The following is a 19,235-nucleotide window of genomic DNA, read 5'->3' as shown; positions in this document are numbered from 1 at the left end:
CAAATCCTGCCATGGCAGCTGGTGGAAGTTGCATTCAATAATCTGGAGTTAAGGATCTAATGATAACCATGAATCCATTGTCGATTGTCAGGGGGAAAAACCCATTTGGTTCACTAATGTCCTTTAGGGAAGGAAACTGCCATCCTTACCTGGTCTGGCCTACATGTGACTCCAGACCCAAAGCAATGTGGTTGACTCTGAACCCCCCATCGGGGATGGACAATAAATGCCTAGCCAGCAACACCCTCATTCCATTAATGCATAAAGGAAAAAATCTCTTATGGGAGAGAGAGACAACTGGTGATGGTTTAACTGGAGGTTCACCATGCCTCAGGTGAGGGATGAGGTTGAGAAGGAGAATCAAAGAGCAGTACAGTCACAGGAACAGGCCCTTCAGCCCACCAAGACTGTGCCAACAGATGATGCCTATCTAAACTAAACATTTCATCTCAACATAGTCCGTATCCCTCTATTCCCTGCCTATTCATATATCTGTCAACTCCTTCAGGTTACTTCCTTAGTAATCATCAAAACTCATGCACTTGGTATCTTAACCTTATTCTCACATCTTAAGCATGTACTAGCTTCTTATCATGATTAGGACCCACACTGGCTCTTTCTAACTAACTGGTAGAAGATTTTTGAGATAGTAGGAACTGCAGATGCTGGAGAATCTGAGATAACCAGGTGTAAAGCTGGATGAACACAGCAGGCCAAGCAGCATCAGAGGAGCAGGAAGGCTGACGTTTCGGGCCTAGACCCTTCTTCAGACCCTTTTCTGAAAGCTGACGTGGCTGCTTGGCCTGCTGTGTTCATCCAGCTCTACACCTTGTTATCTCAGAAGATTTTTGAGTCACCTTTTATATTGACTGCTCCAAATTTCCATGTTTTCTCTTCCTTCTCATGGAATGCATGAGCCTACTATCAAGGCCATTGCTTATCAGAATTTTTACTGGGCTGAAGGAGGCTGTTCAGCCCGTTATGTCTCCGAGCATTTTAACTAAGTGCCAATCTCCTGTCCTTTCTCTGTAACCCCCACACTGTTTTAATTCAAACAGTCGTCTGATACCCTTTGAATGCCTCAGCGGAGCTTCCCTCTGCCATACTTTATGACTGTTTATTTCAAAGCCAAACAACTTGCAGAGTAAGAAAATAGATATTTCCCATCTCACATTTGCTTCTTTTGTGAAACACTTTATATCTACACCCTTTTGTTCTCTTCTCTTTTACGAGCTGAGACAGTTTCTTCCTATCCAATGTACCACATGCTTTTGTAAATCTCTTAGACTTCTCTGCAAGGAAAACAGCCCCAACCTCTTCAGTCATTCCTTATGGGCTGAAGTTTCTCATCCCTGGAACCATTCTTGCAAACCTCTTCTGCACTTTCTCCAATGTTTTCACATCTTTTCTGATCGTCTGGCACCCAGCACTGTATGCAATACTCCAGTTGGGATTTAAGCAGCTTCTCATACAAGTTCAGCATAACCTCCATGCTCTTGAATTCCGAGGCCCCATTTATGAAGGCTAGCACATTATGCACTTTTTTTAAACAGCTCTTTCGAATAGTCTTGCTACCTTTAACGACTTGTGTACATAATCACCAGGTCTCTCTGTTCCTGTATACCCTCTATTATAGTCCCTTCTATTTTATATTGTATCTCCGTGTTCTTTGTACCAAATTCATCTTCACCTTGAACTTTAACTGTCACCTATCCACCCATTCCACCTGAACATCAATGCCCTTTCGAAGCTCTACACTGTGTTCCTCATATCATTTGGCAGCTGTGTTCTCTTCAAATCCCTTCTCATCTTACTATATTTAGCTTGTTTCTCGCTTGAAGAACTGAGGTGACACACGGTGCACAATCCCTTTCTCTGTTTCACCATATTCTGTGTCTCTCTCACCAACAAACTAGTAGAAATTTGTTTTGAATTAAGTAGTTGCTGGAGGGTTAAAAATGGCAGACGGTGGGATGTTTCTCTGCTGCTCCTGTGGGAAATCAGAGACAGTTTAAATGTCCCCTTGTCTGCAGGAAGTGTGTCCCATTGCAGCTCCTGTCAGACCACATGGATGAGTTGGAGTGACAGTTCGACACACCTAAGAGCATGCAGGAGGCAGAAAGCGTCATAGACAGGAGTTTTAGAGACACAGTCACACACAACGTTGAGGCAGATAGATCGGTGACTTCTAGAAGAGGCAGGCAGATGGTGCAGGAGTCCCCTGTGGCTATGCCCCTCTCAGGCAGGTATACTATTTTGGATACTGTTGGAGGGAATGCCCAACAATGGCAGGGGCCATACTAGACCTGATCATGGGGAAAGAGCCCAGCCAGGTGATTGAAGTTTCAGTCGGGGAGGCAGTGACTTGAAAGAAATTCTTGGATTTACACATTAATCAATTGAAACCTGCATCTCCTTTCTTACTGATTAAAGATTTAACAGCCATCTTAGGTTTGTTCAATACATTCACATCAGTTCTATGACCCTTTGATCTTTTGCTTGTGAATTCTATGCCTGATGTCACCTCTCTTACTAACACCTGAGGAAGGAGCGAGGCTCTGAAAGCTTGTGTTTTCAAATAAAACTGTTGGACTATAACCTGGTATTGTGTGAGTTTTGACCTCATCCATCCCAGAGCAACACTGGGACCTCCACACTTATGGATAAGGATATGAATAGTCCTTAAGTGAAAATACTAAACTGGGGAAAGGCTAACTCCCACAATATTTGGCAGGAACTGGGGAATGTAGATTGGAAGCAGCTGTTTAAAGGTAAATCCACATCTGTCATGTGAGAATATTTTAAAGTTCAGTTAATTAGAGTTCAGAACCAGCATGTTCCCGCAAAAATGAAGGATAAGGATGACAAGATTCAGGAACCTTGGATGACAACAGAAATTGAGAGTTTAGTCAGAAAGAAAAAGGAGGTATACATAAGGTTTAGGAACAGACAGAGCCCTCAAAGAATACAATGTTAAAGAACTCAAAAAAAGAAGTTAGGAGGGCTAAAAAGGGCTATAGAATGTCCTGGGCAAACAGGCTTGAGCCAAATTCTAATGCATTGTATATTGGTGGGTATGAAATTGTTGGGGTTGTCAATGAAGGAAATGAAGGTCACAAAGGAGAAGGACTTGGTAGATGCTGAGTCGAAATGGACACTGTAGAAAAAGGACATGGTAGACAGTGAGTGTGTTGTTATTCTAGGGCATGTTGATTTAAAAAGGTGTTGGGTGTTTTGAAAAGCATTAAGCTAGACAAGTGTGAAGTGTTGCACTTTGGGAGATCAAATGTTAAGGAAACGTATATAACTATGAACTGCATTGATGTACAGAGGAATCTCGGGGTTCAAGTCCATAGCTCCCTGAAAGTGACCTTGCAAGTAGATAGGGTGGTAAAGAAGGCATACGGCATGCTTGCCTTTATTGGTCAGGGAATTGAGTACAAGAGTCAGGAAGTGATTTTGCAGCTTTATGAAACTTTGGTTAGGCCACACAGAGTATTGCATTCAATTCTGGTCACCACATTACAGGAAGGATGTGGGGAATTTGCAGAGGATGCCAAAGAGGCTCACCAGGATGCTGTCTGTATTAGAGGGTATGAGCTATAAGGAGAGGCTGGACAGACTCGGGTTCTTTTCTGTGGAGCGGTGGAGGCTGAGGGGAGACTTGATAGAAGTCTATAAAATTATGAGATGCCTAGTTGGGTTGATGGTCAGAATCTATTTTCCCAGCATTGAGATGTCTAAAACTAGGGGACATGCATTTAAGGTGAGAGGGGGAAAGTTCAAAGGAGATGTGAGGAGCACGTTTCTTACACAGAGAGTGGTAGGGGTCTGGAACCCGCTGCCAGGGGATGGTGGTGGAGGCAAATACAATAGGGGCATTTGAGGGACTTTTAGATAAGCACATGAATATGCAAGGAATGGAGGGGTATGGACGAAGAAGAGTCAGAAGGGATAAGTTTAATTTGGCATCTTGTTCAGCACAATATCATGGGCCGAAGGGCCTGCTCCTGTGCTGTACTGTTCTATGTTCTAAGTTCCCAGGATCTGATGGGATCCATCCCAGAATGCTGAGGGAGGCAAAGGGACATAAGTTGAAGGTAAAAAGGGGGTAAGTTTAAAGGAGATGCGAGAGGAGGTTTTTTTTTTAACGCAGAGGGTGCTAAGTGCCTGGAATCCGCAGTCAGGAAGTGGTGGAGACAGATAAAAAAGCAATGTTTAAGAGGCAAGTCAACAGATATATGAATACGCAAGGAACAGAGGCATACAGACAACGTAGAGGTAAGAGGTTTTTAGTTTAGAAAGGCACTAAACTAAATGCATTAGTGCAACCCTTGTGGGCCAAAGGGCGTGTTTCTGTGCTGTACTGTTCTTTGAGTGCAACTCCAACAACACTCAAGAAGCTCAACACCATCCAGGACAAGGCAGCCCACTCGATTGGCACCACATTCACAAATGCTCACTCCCTCAACATCAATGTTCAGCAGCAGCATGTACCATCAACAAGATGCACTGTAGAAATTCACCAAGGCTCCTCAGAGACCACCTCCCAAAATCATGACCACCACCATCTAGAAAGACAAAGGCAGCAGGTAAGTGGGAACACCACCCCCCAGCCAGTTCTCCTCCAAGCTGTCCTCCTCAAATGCTCCCAGGACAAACACAGCACGGGCTCTAGGCACAGAGCAAGACACCTTCAACAATTTTAAACAGATAATAAAGCTCACTCAACACTATCTCCACCAAACATTAGCAGACGCACGAGCAGGTTCAGGAACAGCTTCTTTCTGGCCGTTATCAGACTGTTGAATGGACTCTAGCCTCAAATAACATAACCTGCAAAGTAACCTGTATGCCTCTAAGGCTTTTTGATCTGTACGTCCTTCGCTTGCTGTACCGCTCGTATAACAAAGCTTTTCACTGTCATTCAGTACACGTGACAATAAAATCAATCAATCAATGAAGCCAAGAGCAAAAGGGGCTAGATACAGAGAAAAGTTTCCTCTATATCCACATCAAGGATTCCCAGGACAGCTTAGATAATATATTCCTTTCCTTAACATTGTAATTTTCACCAGTTTCTTCCCTCCCATTTTTTCCCCATCCCCCAAAAACCTATCTCTTACTCTGACTTTTCCTTTCACTTTAGAATGGTGGATCTGCTGTAACCAGAGCCCAGTAGGAATTTAAAAGAAAGTTATAGTAGGATTGGATTCTTTTCATATCACAGAAAGTTCTTTTTTTTATCTAAATTTATGCTGTTTTCTCAGTTGAAGAAAATTTAAATGATTTTATATTGAAAGTACCTTTTGTTGGAGAAAATGTCTTTTTATTAACTCATGAATGGCTGGTTTCCAGGTGTCAATGTCAGTCTGCTCCATTTCTAAACTTATTTGGACCTTACAAGCTGATAAGATAATGACAGTGTTTCTCTTCTTCACACAAAAAAAAAACATTATGTTAACCAGGTGAATGAACATTGGAACAATTATAACACTGTAAAATCATTCATGTGATGCCAAGAGTGTTGTATATTGATAAAAACTGTTCCTCCAACTGATATTAAATTCTGATGCGCAAAGCAGGCCCATTACTTTAGTGCTGTCAGACGTTTAATCATGTCGGTGGGTCAGTGCTGAGGGAGCGCCGCAGTGTCAGAGGGTCAGTGCTGAGGGAGTGCTGCACTGTTGGAGGGTCAGTGCTGAGGGAGCGCCGCAGTGTCGGAGGATCAGCAGCGAGGGAGTGCCGCATTGCTGGAGGGTCAGTGCTGAGGGAGTTCCGCACTGCTGGAGGGTCAGTGCTGAGGGTGTGCCGCAGTGTCGGAGGGTCAGTGCTGAGGGTGCGCCACACTGTCGGAGGGTCAGCGCTGAGGGAGCGCCGCACTGTCGGAGGGTCAGTGCTGAGGGAGTGTCGCACTGTCGGAGGGTCAGTGCTGAAGGAGGGCCGCGGTGTGGTGGTGAGGCAGTGCCATTTATTATATTTGTTTCTCTGACTGTCAGCGACTTGATGCCGAGTGACCTGATTCCTGGTCACATGGTTTGCATGACTTAGCTGAATTGCTTCAGAGCAGCAAGTGTTTTTGTTCTGGTCTGCCACGAAGTGCAACTTTCCTGTAAGTCATATTCTGAAGTTTAGCAATCAGCAACAAAAGATATTGAATCCTTCCTCCCAACGGCATTATGATGGCTGAGGTTGTGCAATCCTTGATGAATTAACAGAGTACATGTTAGTTTGCTATTATCCAACTCACAAGTTGTGTTTCAATGGGGAACATCAGTATTATTGCGCCAACTAGATGACTTCTGTATGTGTGGAGGCAATAGCTTCGCTCTTATGTCGCTGGCTTAGTAATTTTCAGACTTGTGTTCTTATGGAGATCTGGGTTTGTATCATTCATTGGAATTTAAACTCGATTTTTCTTTGTCAAACTTCTGATTAAAAGTCTCATGCTGATTATGAAGCTATTGTCGTAAAAATCCCTCTGCTCCACTTAGGGAAGGGATATCTGCCACCATACCCAGTCTGGGCCTACATGTGACTCCAGACCCACTACAATGCCGTAAACTCTTAACTGCCCTCTGAAATAGCCCAAAGTAAGACATGGGGAGGTGATTGCCTAATGGTGTTATCGCTGGACTGTTAATCCAGAAACCCAGATAACATTTGGGAACATGGGTTCAAACCCTGCTGTGGCAGATGGTGGAATTTGAATTCAATAACTATCTGGAATTAAGTGTCTAATGATGCTTGTTGCTGACTGTCAGGGGAAAACCCCATCTGGCTCCCTAAGAGAATCTATCTAAGTTGGATGTGTTCTAACTTAAGTTGGAATCTCAAAAAAAAGGTCACAAGACTCAAAACATTAACTCTATTTTCTCTCGCCAGGTCTGCTGAGTTTCTCCAGCAATTTGTTTTGGATCTCCAGCTTCTGAGTCCCTTGTTTTAGTTTATAAGCCCTTGAGGTTTTGAGTTCATGCCTAATTTCACTGGTAACATCATGTAAAAAAGTGAGGTGCTGACTATTTTCCAGTCAAGCAATGAAAGCTCATCGAAAGAGATAAAAAGGGGGAGCAGGCGCAGGAGAGTAGGACTAGCCAAATTGCTCTCACGGAGAGCCAGCACCAGCATGATGGACCAAAAGGCCTCTCTCTGCGTGGTGATCCCACTTCCCAGATGAACATAAGCATTCCCTTGACCCTAGTGGAGATTTCCACTCAGTTAATACTCATTCCTCAACACATTGAAGAGTTGGACATGATCACTTTGAATGTTGTGAGATACTTGCAGAAGAGCCTGTCTTGTGCAAATTTGAGAGTTGGGAAATGTATATCTGCAGCTGACAACCTCCGAGGAAAGTTTCCCTCTGGCCTATTCGCCCATCCTGACTTGGAAATGTATCACTGTTTCTTCAGTGTCACTGGGTCAAAATCCTGGAATTCCCTCCCTAACTGCCACAGTCTACGTGCTGTAGGTAGACCCACAATGCCATTAAAGAGGGAATTCCTGGATTTTGACCCAGGGACACTGAAGGAACAGCGATACATTTTCAAGTAGGAGAGGAACTTGCAGGAAGTAAGTATTCCCACAAACCTGCTGTCCATGTCCTTCAAGATGGAATTCGGCTTGGGTTTGGAAGGTGCTGTTTAAGGAGCCATGGTGAATTTTTGCAGTGATATGAAGGGGCTAGTATTGGACTGGGGTGGACAAATTCAGAAATCACATGATACCACCTTTGTCAGGTGAAGTGGATCCACTCCGAAAGCTTGTGATTTCAAATAAACCTGTTGGACTATAACCTGGTGTCGTGTGGCTTCTGAATTCCTGCAGTGCATCTTGTCGATGGTACACACTGTTACTACTGAGCGTTAGTGGCGGAGGGAGTGGATGCTTGTGGAGATGGGTATCCTGCATGGTCTTGAGGGTTGTTGGAGCTGCACACATTCAGGGTTCCCAGGGTTGAGGAATCAAGGACTAGAGGGCATCAGTTTAAGGTAAGAAGGGAAAGAATATATGGAAACCTGAGGGGCAACTTTTTTACACAGAGGGTGGTACGCATATGGAATGAGCTGCCAGCGGAAGTGGTTGAGGTGGGTGCATTAACAATATTTAAAAGGCATTTGGATGAATACATGGATAGGAAAGATTTAGAAGGATAAGGGCCAAGTGCAGGGAAATGAAATTCGCGTGGATGGACATTTTGGTTGGCAAGGACCAGTTTGGACCAAAGGGCCTGTCTCTGTGCTGTAGGACTCTATGACTCAAAGTGGGCAGTATTCCATCACACTCCTGACTTGTGCCATTGGTGGACAGGCATCGGGGACTCAGGAGGGGAGTTATGCAAATGCAGTATTCCTAGCCTCTGACCTGCTCTTGTCACCACTGGATTTATATGATGAGTCCAGTTGAGCTTCTGGTCAATGGTACCCCCATGATGTTGGTGGTGGGAAATTTTGAGATACTTTGCTTCCTTGGGGTAATTTGAGATAAACCACACTTTTTTTTTAGGTTTAACGGTGTTGTCTTTACCACCCACTTGTCAGTTCAGTCAGAGGCCATTCATCCCATCATGTCTGCGCCAGCTGTCTGAATGAGCGCTGTGCTATAATGTGTTGAACATCCAAAGTTGAAGCAGTAGTTCAATCTCTATTGACAAGATTGTTAACAAGGCCAAACTCACTGTGTGTAAAGTTTTCCAAATCCTATGTGTTTTGACCAGTGACTAACTAGCTGGTAACTAAAGTTGAAAACCCATTAATGGCCAATTATGGTCAAGGAAAGGGAGTGCGTCCGTCTGTTATTCCTTTTAAGTGTGCCCTAATTTGACTGATTATTCCCTCAATGCGCCAATTTGACACCGGGTTGTTGAACAGATACTCACGTGCCCTGACTTAGGACAAGTCAGTATAGTCACTTCCCTATCGCAAGGATACAGTGTTGTTTTGCTTCCTTTAATAACAGAAGCCCTGTGCGCTATCCCACACGTATTCAATAAAAGTTTCTCAGTTCCTCTCTAGTTGCTTTCTGGGCTCCGATACGTAACTTGAGACTGTAACCACAAACAGAACCAGAGCAAATTCGAAAAGGAAATGCATTCGAATAAAACAAACGGTCTGTTTATCTCACTGTGCGAATGGATCCTCTGTAAACAGTTGAAAACCCGAGGAAGGGGAATTTTGTGCGGGGAACATCATTCCTCTTGCGGTTATAATCACTGAGACGGCCACCTTGTAAGCAAATTTTGCCAGCAGTTCGAGATGTTTTCTGTGCCTAGCGCACTCTGATGAACGTATTCTCCAAATATCCTCCCCAAATAACACCATCTCAGATTCTTACACTGAGGATTTGCCAACGGTTTACTCATTTCCAACCTCCAATTTCTCTCAAATGTGTTCAAGACAAGATACGCATTTCCTGTTTCTCACACTGACACGTGTCAACGAAGAGCACCAGGGAGTCATTCAGCCACTTACGCCCTGCAACAAAATAATAGCTGATCTGATTGTAACCTCAAATCCTCGTTCTCTCCTACCCCGATAACTTTTCACCCCCACTCCTGGTTTAATAAGATTCCATCAATCAGTTTTGAAGACTCCAAACTCTAACTCTCTTTTTCTCTCTACAGATGCTGTCAAACCTGCTGCATTTCCCCAAACCTCTGTTTTTGTTTCATGTATTAACCTCCAGCTTCAAAATATTCAAGGAGTTTGCTCCCAGCGCCTTTCCAGGAAGGCGTATCAAAGACCCACAACCCTTTGAGAAGTTGGATAAGCACAGCAGGCCCAGCAGCATCAGAGGAGAAGGCTCTGAGGCTGTTTGGCCTGCTGTGTTCATCCACCTCTACATCTTGTTATCTCAGATTCTCCAGCATCTGCAGTTCCTACTATCTCTGAAACCCTTTGAGAAGTAATATTTTGCCACGTTTTAAAAGTATTGTTTAAAAAGTGACCCCTAATTCTAGATTTTCTTACAAGAGGAAACATTCTCTCCACACATGCACATCATCAGGTCCCCTCAGACATCTTAATATGTTTCAAATAAGTCAGCTCTTAATCTAAACTCCAGCAGATGCAAGGCTAGCTTGTCCAACCTTTCTGACTTATTCCAGGCATTAAAGTAGTAAATCTTCTCCGAATGGCTTCCAATGCATTGCGTCCTTTCCTTAAATAAGTGACCAATACTATGTGCAGTTAAGACATAGGAGCAGAAATTAGGCCATTCGGCCCATCGAGTCTGCTCTGCCATTCATTCATGGATGATAAGTTCCTCAACCCCATTCTCCCCGTAACCCTTGATTCCCTTGATAATCAAGAACCTATCTATCTCAGTCTTAAATGTACTCAATGACCTGGCCTCCACAGCCTTCTGTGGCAGTGAATTCCATAGATTCACCACTTTCTGGCTGAAGAAGCGTTCTTCAGATGTGGTCTCACCAGTGCCCTATTTGACTGAAGCATAGCCTCCCCACTTCTGTATTCAATTCCTCTCCCTCCTTTGTTGCCATCAGCATCTAATCTGGTAAAATTTCTCGGCGTTCCTCAGGATCTTCAAACTAACTGATAGCTGATAAAGGAAAGATATATTGATGGTAGCAGAGAGATGCTGATATATTTAAAGAGTGGACAAAACAGTAGCAGAAGGAGATTAATGGTGGGCAAATGATGGGCCGAAGAGACATTTTTCTGTGCTGTAGATCCATAACCAAGCATGAACTCACCTAAAACCCTGAAAGAACTGCTGATGCTGTAAATCAGAAACAAAAACAGAAGTTGCTGGAAAAATTCAGCATCTGTGGACAGAAATAAGAGTTAATGTTTCGGGTCAAGTGACCCTTCCTTAGAGCTGGGAGTTCTGAGGAAGGGTTGCTCGACCCAAAGCATGAACTCAGCTAATTTGGACCAGATTGAGAGGTGACCTGAAAGAAGTTTATAAAATAATGAGGGGTATAGTTAGAGTTAATGGCAGGTGTCTTTTCCTGAGAACGGGGGATTTCCAGACTAGGGGGCACATTTTTAAGATGAGAGGAGAAAGATTTAAAAAGACACGAAGAGCAAATTATTTTCACAGAGGGTGGTTCACGTGTGGAATGAACTTCCAGAAGAAGTGGTGGATGCGGGTACAATTACAACATTTAAAAGACATTTGGATACGTACATGAATAGGAAAGGTTTGGAGGGATATGGGCCAGGAGCAAGCAGGTGGGACTAGCTTACTATGTGATTATGGTCGGTATGGACTGCTTGGACTGAAGGGTATGTTTCCATGTTGTATGACTCTGTGACTCTATAAAATAGATGAGTATTTTTGAAATAGCTAAAAGTTAGGAATTAAGAAGGATCAACAAGACTTATATCTATTCAAGCATAAGATGTGAACATTGCTGGCTAGACCAGCATTTGTTGCCCATTCTTCAGAAGGTGGCAGTGAGTACTTGACTGGCTGTAATTCCACTGCTGTTGGCACACACTCACACACATACACTCTCTCTCACACACACACACACACACACACACGCACTCACAACCCCCCACACACACACTCATATCCCCCCCACACACACACTCACACACACACACCCACACAGATGCTCTCACAAACACACACACACACATACCCCCAGACAGACACACACACACTCATACCTCCACACAGACACACACACACACTCATACCACCGCTCCCCCCCTCCCCACACACACGCTCACTCACACACAGTGCTGTTAGCAAGTCAGTTCCAGGCTTGTGACTCAGCGACAGAGGACGAGCAAAAAACAGTGTCAAGTTTTATAAGAATGGGAGGAATCTTGTAGAAACATATAAAATCCTGCTGGGACTGGACAGGCTAGATGCAGGAAGTCCAGGAACTTGAGGGGGGCGGGGTGTGAGAGTCTAAGAATAAGGGGTTAGCCATTCAGGACTGAGATGAGGAAGAATTTCAGAGAATTGCGAACATGTGGAATTGTACCACAGAAAGCAGCTGGGGCTAGTTTGTTAGATATACTCAGGAGGGAGTTGGGCGTGGCCCTTGTGGCTGAAGGGATCAAGGGGTACGGAGAGAAAGCGGGAACGGGATACTGAGATTGCATGACCAGCCATGATCATATTGAGTCATGGTGCAGGCTTGAAGGGCTGAATGGCCTGCTCCTGCACCTATTTTCTACGATTCTGTCAGGATGGAGGGTGGCTTGGAGGGAACCTGCAGGGGGTGATATTCCTACACATCTGCTTCCCTTGTCCTTCTCGATGGTAGTGGTTGCAGGCTTGGAAGGGTTTGGGTTGGATAGAGACTTGGGGGGCGAAAATGTGTAACCTTTCAATTGGAAACCATTATCTGTAGGAATATTCGATTGGAAGCTTGTGAAAATAGAATAAAACTTTTGTGCTTGTCATGAAGGTTTGAGCTGTGCACCATTATTAGATGTGTAAATCTCTCACTTGCATCAATGTTTAAGCAAACGTTTATCTCATTTGGCCTAAACAGGGAATAAAGGGTTAAACTCAACCTTTCAACGAGGTGCAGTGCAGGTTCGCCAGGACAAGGGAAAGTTCGGACAATCAGGATAAAACTGTGAAAGCTGAGGCATTGCCACACCATGGGGCAACATAGGTTGTGGATTACAAACGTGATGGGAAAACGAGATCTTTTGAGAGTTGGAATATGGGCACGAGAGATTTGGAGAAGCTGAAGTTTATGAAGGATACAATTCTGCTGGCAAACCACTGTAACAATCCATTTTAACACAGCATCCTGTTCGGTTGCCCACTTACCTGTCCTCAGCATGCTGCAGTGTTCCAGTGAATCACAGCGCAAACTGGGGGAATAACATCTAATTTTCAGACAAGGCACTTTACAACCTTTTGGACTTAATATTGAGTTCAACACCTTCAGATTGTGAACCCACTCCCATTCCTTCCCTTTCTTTTAGCTTTACTTGTTACATTCTCTGTTGTCATGTCCTTTATCTCCTCCCCCCCCAACCCCAGTGGGACTGCCTCCTCTTTCAAGTCTGGCAGTTAGACACACCATTGTTCCGCCATTCCCACATTCCCATCACTTAATTTGAGCTATCAGCATCTTTCCTCCACCAGCACTCTACACTCCACCACCCTCACACCCCCCCGACCTTGCAACTCTTGCATAAATGCTGTCCCCCTCCACACTTCAGTTCTGATTAAGAGTCATCTAGACTCGAAGCGTTAGCTTGCTCTCTCTCCATGGATGCTGTCTGACCGGCTGGGATCTCCAGCATTTGTTGCTTTTAGCACAGACTCCAGTATCTGCAGTTATTTGCTCCTGCAGTTCAAACCAAGAGGCTTTAGACTTGAACTGTTAACTCTGTTTCTGTCTCGCTGCCAGACTGACTGACTTTCTCCAACACCTTCTCGTTTTGTTTTACTTTATTAAAGCCATTGTTCGGCCTGTACTGGGCAAGTATCTGAGCACTTTTGGTCCTGGGAGGACAAGACTGCAGCAGGCACCAAGGAACCACCTCAGTGTGTGTTGGAGGTGACATACAGTAACCATCGCATGACAGTGAAAAGGGAATTTTTGCAGTGCTACTTCACCCAGCCAGTGATACACCCACTTCAAATGCTGATTCTCACATTGCGTTTCATGCGATTGTCACACTTAGATGTGCACTCAAACCTGTTAGAGGTACTAACTGTGATTTCTCACTGGCTAGCACAGACTGTTGCAGGTCATTTCGGAATGACTGCGAGTCCGAGGTTCAATTTGCTAAAAATGAATGGCATGTAACCAGTCGCCCTTGACCAGCATCTGACCCCTAAGGCCCCTCATGCAGTGAGCCCTAGAAAACGAGCCATACAGTGACTGTGAATCCAAAGGCTACGCTTCGCAAAAGGAGCTGCTTCATGTTCTTTTTGGTGAGTTCCACGTACTGGCGACCAGCAAATTAACAATCCGGCGCTTTCACCCATCAAGCTGAAACTTATGGAATCCTAGAATTTACAGCACAGGAGGTCATTCGACTCATCACGTCTGTGCTGGCTCCCAAAAGAGCTAGTCTCATTCTCTGGTCCTATCTCTGTAGCCCTCTAAACTCATTGCTTTCAAATATAGATCTAGCTCCCATTTTTTTTCCTTCATTCTTTAATGGGATGAGGGCATTGCTGGCTGAGGCATCATTTACTGCCCAGAGGGCAGTTCAGAATCAACTGCATTGCTGTAGGTCTGGAGTCACATGTAGGCCAGACCAGGTAAGGATGGCAGTTTCCTTCCCTAAAAGACATTAGTGAAGCAGATGGGTTTTTCCAAAAATCAGTAACGGATTCATGGTTATCATTAGATTCTTAGTTCCCAGATACTTTTTTTTCAAAATTGAATTCAAATTCTACCATAACAGGATTTGAACCCAGGTCCCCAGAATATTATCTGGGTCTCTAGACCCAGTGATAATACCACTAGGCCATCACCTCCCCTAATTTTGAAGCCTCTAGTGGAATCTGCCTCCAATGAACATTCCAGTCAGCAAATTCCAAATCTGAACAAGTAAAAAAGTTTCTCCTCATCTCACTGCTAGCCGTTCGGATTTGGAATTCAGATCCTTGGCACTATGAGGCAGCAGTGCTAACTACTGAGCCATCACACCACCCAGGGAGGAAAATAATAGTGAATTTCCTCCAAATGGCTTTGAGTTTTCCATTGTCACCATTGTCCCAGTCTCTCGTTGGAGAGAGACAATTGGTGGTGAGCTTAAGCTGAGTGTCCCTGTGCCTCCGATAAAGGGAGAGGTTGAGGAGGTGGGACCTTGGTGGTAACCTCAACTGTTGTGGGAATTGAACTCTTGGTATCTGTATCACAAGCCAGCCAGCTGAATGAACCAACCCTCTTGAGAGGCAGGTTAAACCATCACAAGTTGTCTCTCTATCTCATGAGAAAACAGTATGTGCTGACCTTACCTTTACTGGTTGTGAGAAAAATAAGTTAGCTCTTTAAAGGAGAACACTGATCAACATAAAGGAGGCATTAGGTCAGGTCACCAAAAGCTTGATCAAAGAGACTTTGAAAAGAGTGATGCAAGGAAGGAAGTGCAGTAGAGAGATACAAGAATGGATTTGCATAACTTTACAGTCCAGGCAGCGTGAACTTCAATAAAGACTCAAGACTGCAGATGCTGGAAATCTGAAACAAACACAGGGAAACTCACAGCGGAAGAAGAGGGACACCAGAATTGAAATAGTGCCTTTGTTTCTCTAGCTCTCCACGGATGCTGCTGAGTTTCTCCAGCATTCCCTGTGTTCACCAGTCTCCAAGTGATTTTAATAACGGCACCTTTAAACAAGTTCAAACAACTTTAAAAGAGTTCAAGGCAAGGGTGAGACTGTGCAGGGATTTTAAAGGAGCATTTTAAAATTGCTTGACTGAGGGACAAATGCAGAAAGGAATCAGAGAATGGGATGCTCCCTGATTTAATGCATGGGCAGCAGAGTTTTGGGCAACCTCAGGTCCACTGGAGGTTAGGTTTATCATCTAGGCCAAGGTTCCCAGGCCAGAGTTGATGGAATGCCACATTGTCACAGGTGTTTTCTTCAGGTGGGATGTTCACCTAAAGGGGGTCCCATCTGGCCTCCCGCATGGGCATGAAAGATCCCATGGACAACAAAAACAGAAATTGCTGGAAAAGTTCAGCATCTGTGGAGAGAAATTAGACTTCAGAAAGAAAGGAGTAGAACACGACCCCATCTACATCAACAAAACTGAGGTTGAGAGGGTGAAGAGCATCATGCTCCCCAGGGTGACGATAACCGACGACCTGTCCTGGACTTCCCACGTAGATGCGACAGTCAAGAAGGCACAACAATGTATCTTCATCCTCAGGCGGCCCAGGAAATTTGGCATGTCCATAAGGTCCCTCACCAACTTCTACAGATGCACCATTGAAAGCATACTATCTGGGTGCATAACTGCCTGGTATGGCAACTGCTCTGCCCAGGACCATAAGAAACTGCAGAAGGTGGTGTGCACAGCCCAGACCATCACGGAAGCCAACCTTCCATCCACGGACTCCATTTAGACAGCTCGCTGCTGCGGAAAGGCGGCCAACATCATCAAAGACCCATTGCACCCCGGTAATGATCTCCTACAACCTCTTCCATCAGGCAGAAGATACAGAAGCCTGAACACACGCACAAGCAGGTTTAGGAACAGCTTCTTTCTGGCCATTATCAGACTGTTGAATTGACTCTAGCCTCAAAGAAAATAACCTGCAATGTAACCTGTATGCTACTAAGTCTTTTTGATCTGTACATCTTTTGCTTGCTGTGATCTGCCTGTACGGCTCACAAACGAAGCTTTTCACTGTATTTTGGTATGTGACAATAAAAACAATCAATCAATTCACGTTTCAGGTTGAGAGACCCTTCCTCAGACCTGCTGAGTTTTTTCCAGCCATTTCTGTTTTAGTTTCTGATTTAGAATATCTGCGGTTCTTTCAGTTTTTATTAAAGATCCCTGGGATCCTGCTTCAATTGAGAAGGGATCGGGGAATTCTGAAAAGCTAAAAAAAAACCCAATTGATCGGTGAGAGGAACAGTTTGGTATTGGTTGCTGGCCACACAGCTGTTTGTCTGATCTTGCTGTTTCCTGTGTTAAGTATCGCAGGTACGTCAACCGTCCTGCGCTGCTTCCGAAAACACTTCTGAGGTGTAACTGCAATTGTGCGATGTGCCACTTGAATGCAAGTTGTGGGAATATCCCACGCACGTTACATTGAATCTCCGAGTGAAGGCTTGCAATGCACAACTGCAGAGTGATCAGTGCGGTTCTCCCTTCGCTTTCAGTGTGACCTTGGCTTTGAGCGATAAGGGATGTGATAAAACAAACAACTTGTTTGGGGTTTTAGTTTTTCTGTTTTGCATCTGCGATTAGATACCGAGAAACAACAGCCCACACCCATGGATACTGTTCAAATATTCGTTTCTCATCAGCTCTGACTGCAATTTCTAATATTAGCCCAGCAGCAAACATTAACACGTCTCCCAGGAGAGTCAATGTGTAGGATGTTAGCTTCCTCGCTGAGCCGTCCCTCGGAAGCAGTTCCTGATCTGCCTCCCTCCTCCAGGCCACCCTTGCCCGGCTCAAAGAAATCCCAACCCACAACCTGGCAATGATCCAGCTGGGGCTAAAGGGAATGGGGGACAAGACTACAGTGCTGGATGGTCAGCCATGTCATAATGAGTGGACGGGCTGAATGGCCAATTTCCATTCTTATTTTGCAGGTTTCTACGTTTCTATGAGTGGCACAGCAGACTCAAAGGGCTGCTTGGCCTCCTCCTGCTCCTATTTTCTAGGTTTTTATAGAACATAGAACAGTACAGCACAGTACTGGCCCTTTGGCCCACAATGTTGTGCTGACCTATTATCCTACTCTAAGATCAAACTAACCTGCATACCCTTCAGTTTACTATCATCCATGTGCCTATCCAAGAGTCGCTTAAATGTCCCTAAAGTATCTGACTCCCCTACCACAGCCGATAGCGCATTCCACGCACCTACCACTCTCTGTGTAAAGAATCTACCCCTGACGTCTCCCCTATATCTTCCTCCAATCACATTAAAATTATGCCCCCTCATGATAGCCATTTCAACCTAGGAAAAAGTCTCTGGCTATCCACTTTATCTATGCCTTTCATCATCTTGTACACCTCTATCAAGTCACCTCTCCTCCTTCTTCCCTCCAATGAGAAAAGCGCTAGCTCCTTCAACCTTTCCTCATAAGACCTGCCCTCCAGTCCGGGCAGTATCCTGGTAAATCTCCTCTGCACCCTCTCTAAAGCTTCCACATCCTTCCTATAATGAGGCAATCAGAACTGAACACATGAAGGATGTGTTTATGAAGGATGAAGGAGGGCCAAGGCACCAATGGCTTTAATATGTTCCTATTTTGTAGTATCTATGTTTCTATGAATGGCAGAGTAGGTCCAAAGGGCCGAATGACCTACTATTGCTACTATTTTCAATGTTTCTAATGTTAGAAATCATGCCACAGGTAGGGTTAATCGATCCTGGAGGGGCTACAATGCAGATTGATTGAAATGCTCCCGCAGAAAGTAAATGGTTAAAACTTGAGAAAAAATTGGATGAAGTTATCGATATTGAGGTTACTGAGATGTTTAAGAATGGTTAAAGGGGCTGAGGGGATTGGATGATTTAATGCCTCATGTTGAGGGAGACCTACAAAAAGAGTAACCACAAAATCTGAGGAAACCATTCAGCCTGGAGGTTTATTTCCGTCTTCTCTCCCTAGAGGAGTATAGGGGCAGTAGGTATAAAGTCAAGAGGGAAGTCAGGAGGGCAAAAAGAGAACATGAGAAAGCTTTGGCAAATAGGGTAAAGGGGAATCCAAAGAGATTCTACAAATAAAAGAGTAACTAGGGAGAGAATAGCGTCCCTTAAAGATCAGCAAGGCGGAACCGCAGGAGATGAGGGAGATACTAAATGAGTATTTCGCATCAGTATTTACTGTGGAGGACATGAAAACTAGAGAACTTGAGGAAACCTCAAAAAGTGTCCATATTTCAGAAGAGGAGGTGTTGGATGTCTTAAAAATGCGTAAAGATGGATAAATCCTCAGGATTTGATCAGTTGTTTCCCAAAACTTTGTGGGAAAAGGAAGAGATTGTTGGGTCCCTGCTGCGATATTTGAAATGTGGGCAGCATAGTGGCTGGGTGGCTAGCACTGTTTCCTCACAGCATCAGGGACCTGGGTTCGATTCCACCCTCAGGCAACTGTCTGTGTGGAGTTTACACATTCTCCCAGTGTCTGTGCATGTTTCCTCTGGGTGCTCCAGTTTCCTCCCACAGTCCAAAGATATGCAGGTTAGGGTGGATTGGCCATGCTAAATTGCCTGTAGTATTCAGGGATGCATAGATTAGGTGGGTTATAGGGGGGATGGGTCTGCGTGGGATGCTCTGAGGGTCAGTGTGGGCTTGTTGGGCTGAAGGGCCTGTTTCCACAGTGTAGGGATTCTGGGATGATTTGTACCATTGACAGCTATAGGTGAGGTGCTGGAAGACTGGAGGTTGGCTAATGTGGTGCCGTCATTAAAGAAAGTTGGGAAGGAAAAGTGGGGGAATTATAGACTGGTGAGCCTGATGTCAATGGTGGATAAGTTGTTGGAGGGTTCTTCTCAGGGACAGGATTTATGTGTATTTGGAAAGGCAAGGACTGATTAGGGATAGTCACCACAGCTTTGGTGCATGGGAAATCATGCCT

Source organism: Rhincodon typus, chromosome 45 (assembly GCF_021869965.1).
Source record: "Rhincodon typus isolate 14 chromosome 45, sRhiTyp1.1, whole genome shotgun sequence".
Classification (NCBI taxonomy): domain Eukaryota; kingdom Metazoa; phylum Chordata; class Chondrichthyes; order Orectolobiformes; family Rhincodontidae; genus Rhincodon; species Rhincodon typus.
The sequence above is the reverse complement of the archived record's forward strand: the minus strand, read 5'-3'. Positions refer to the sequence as shown.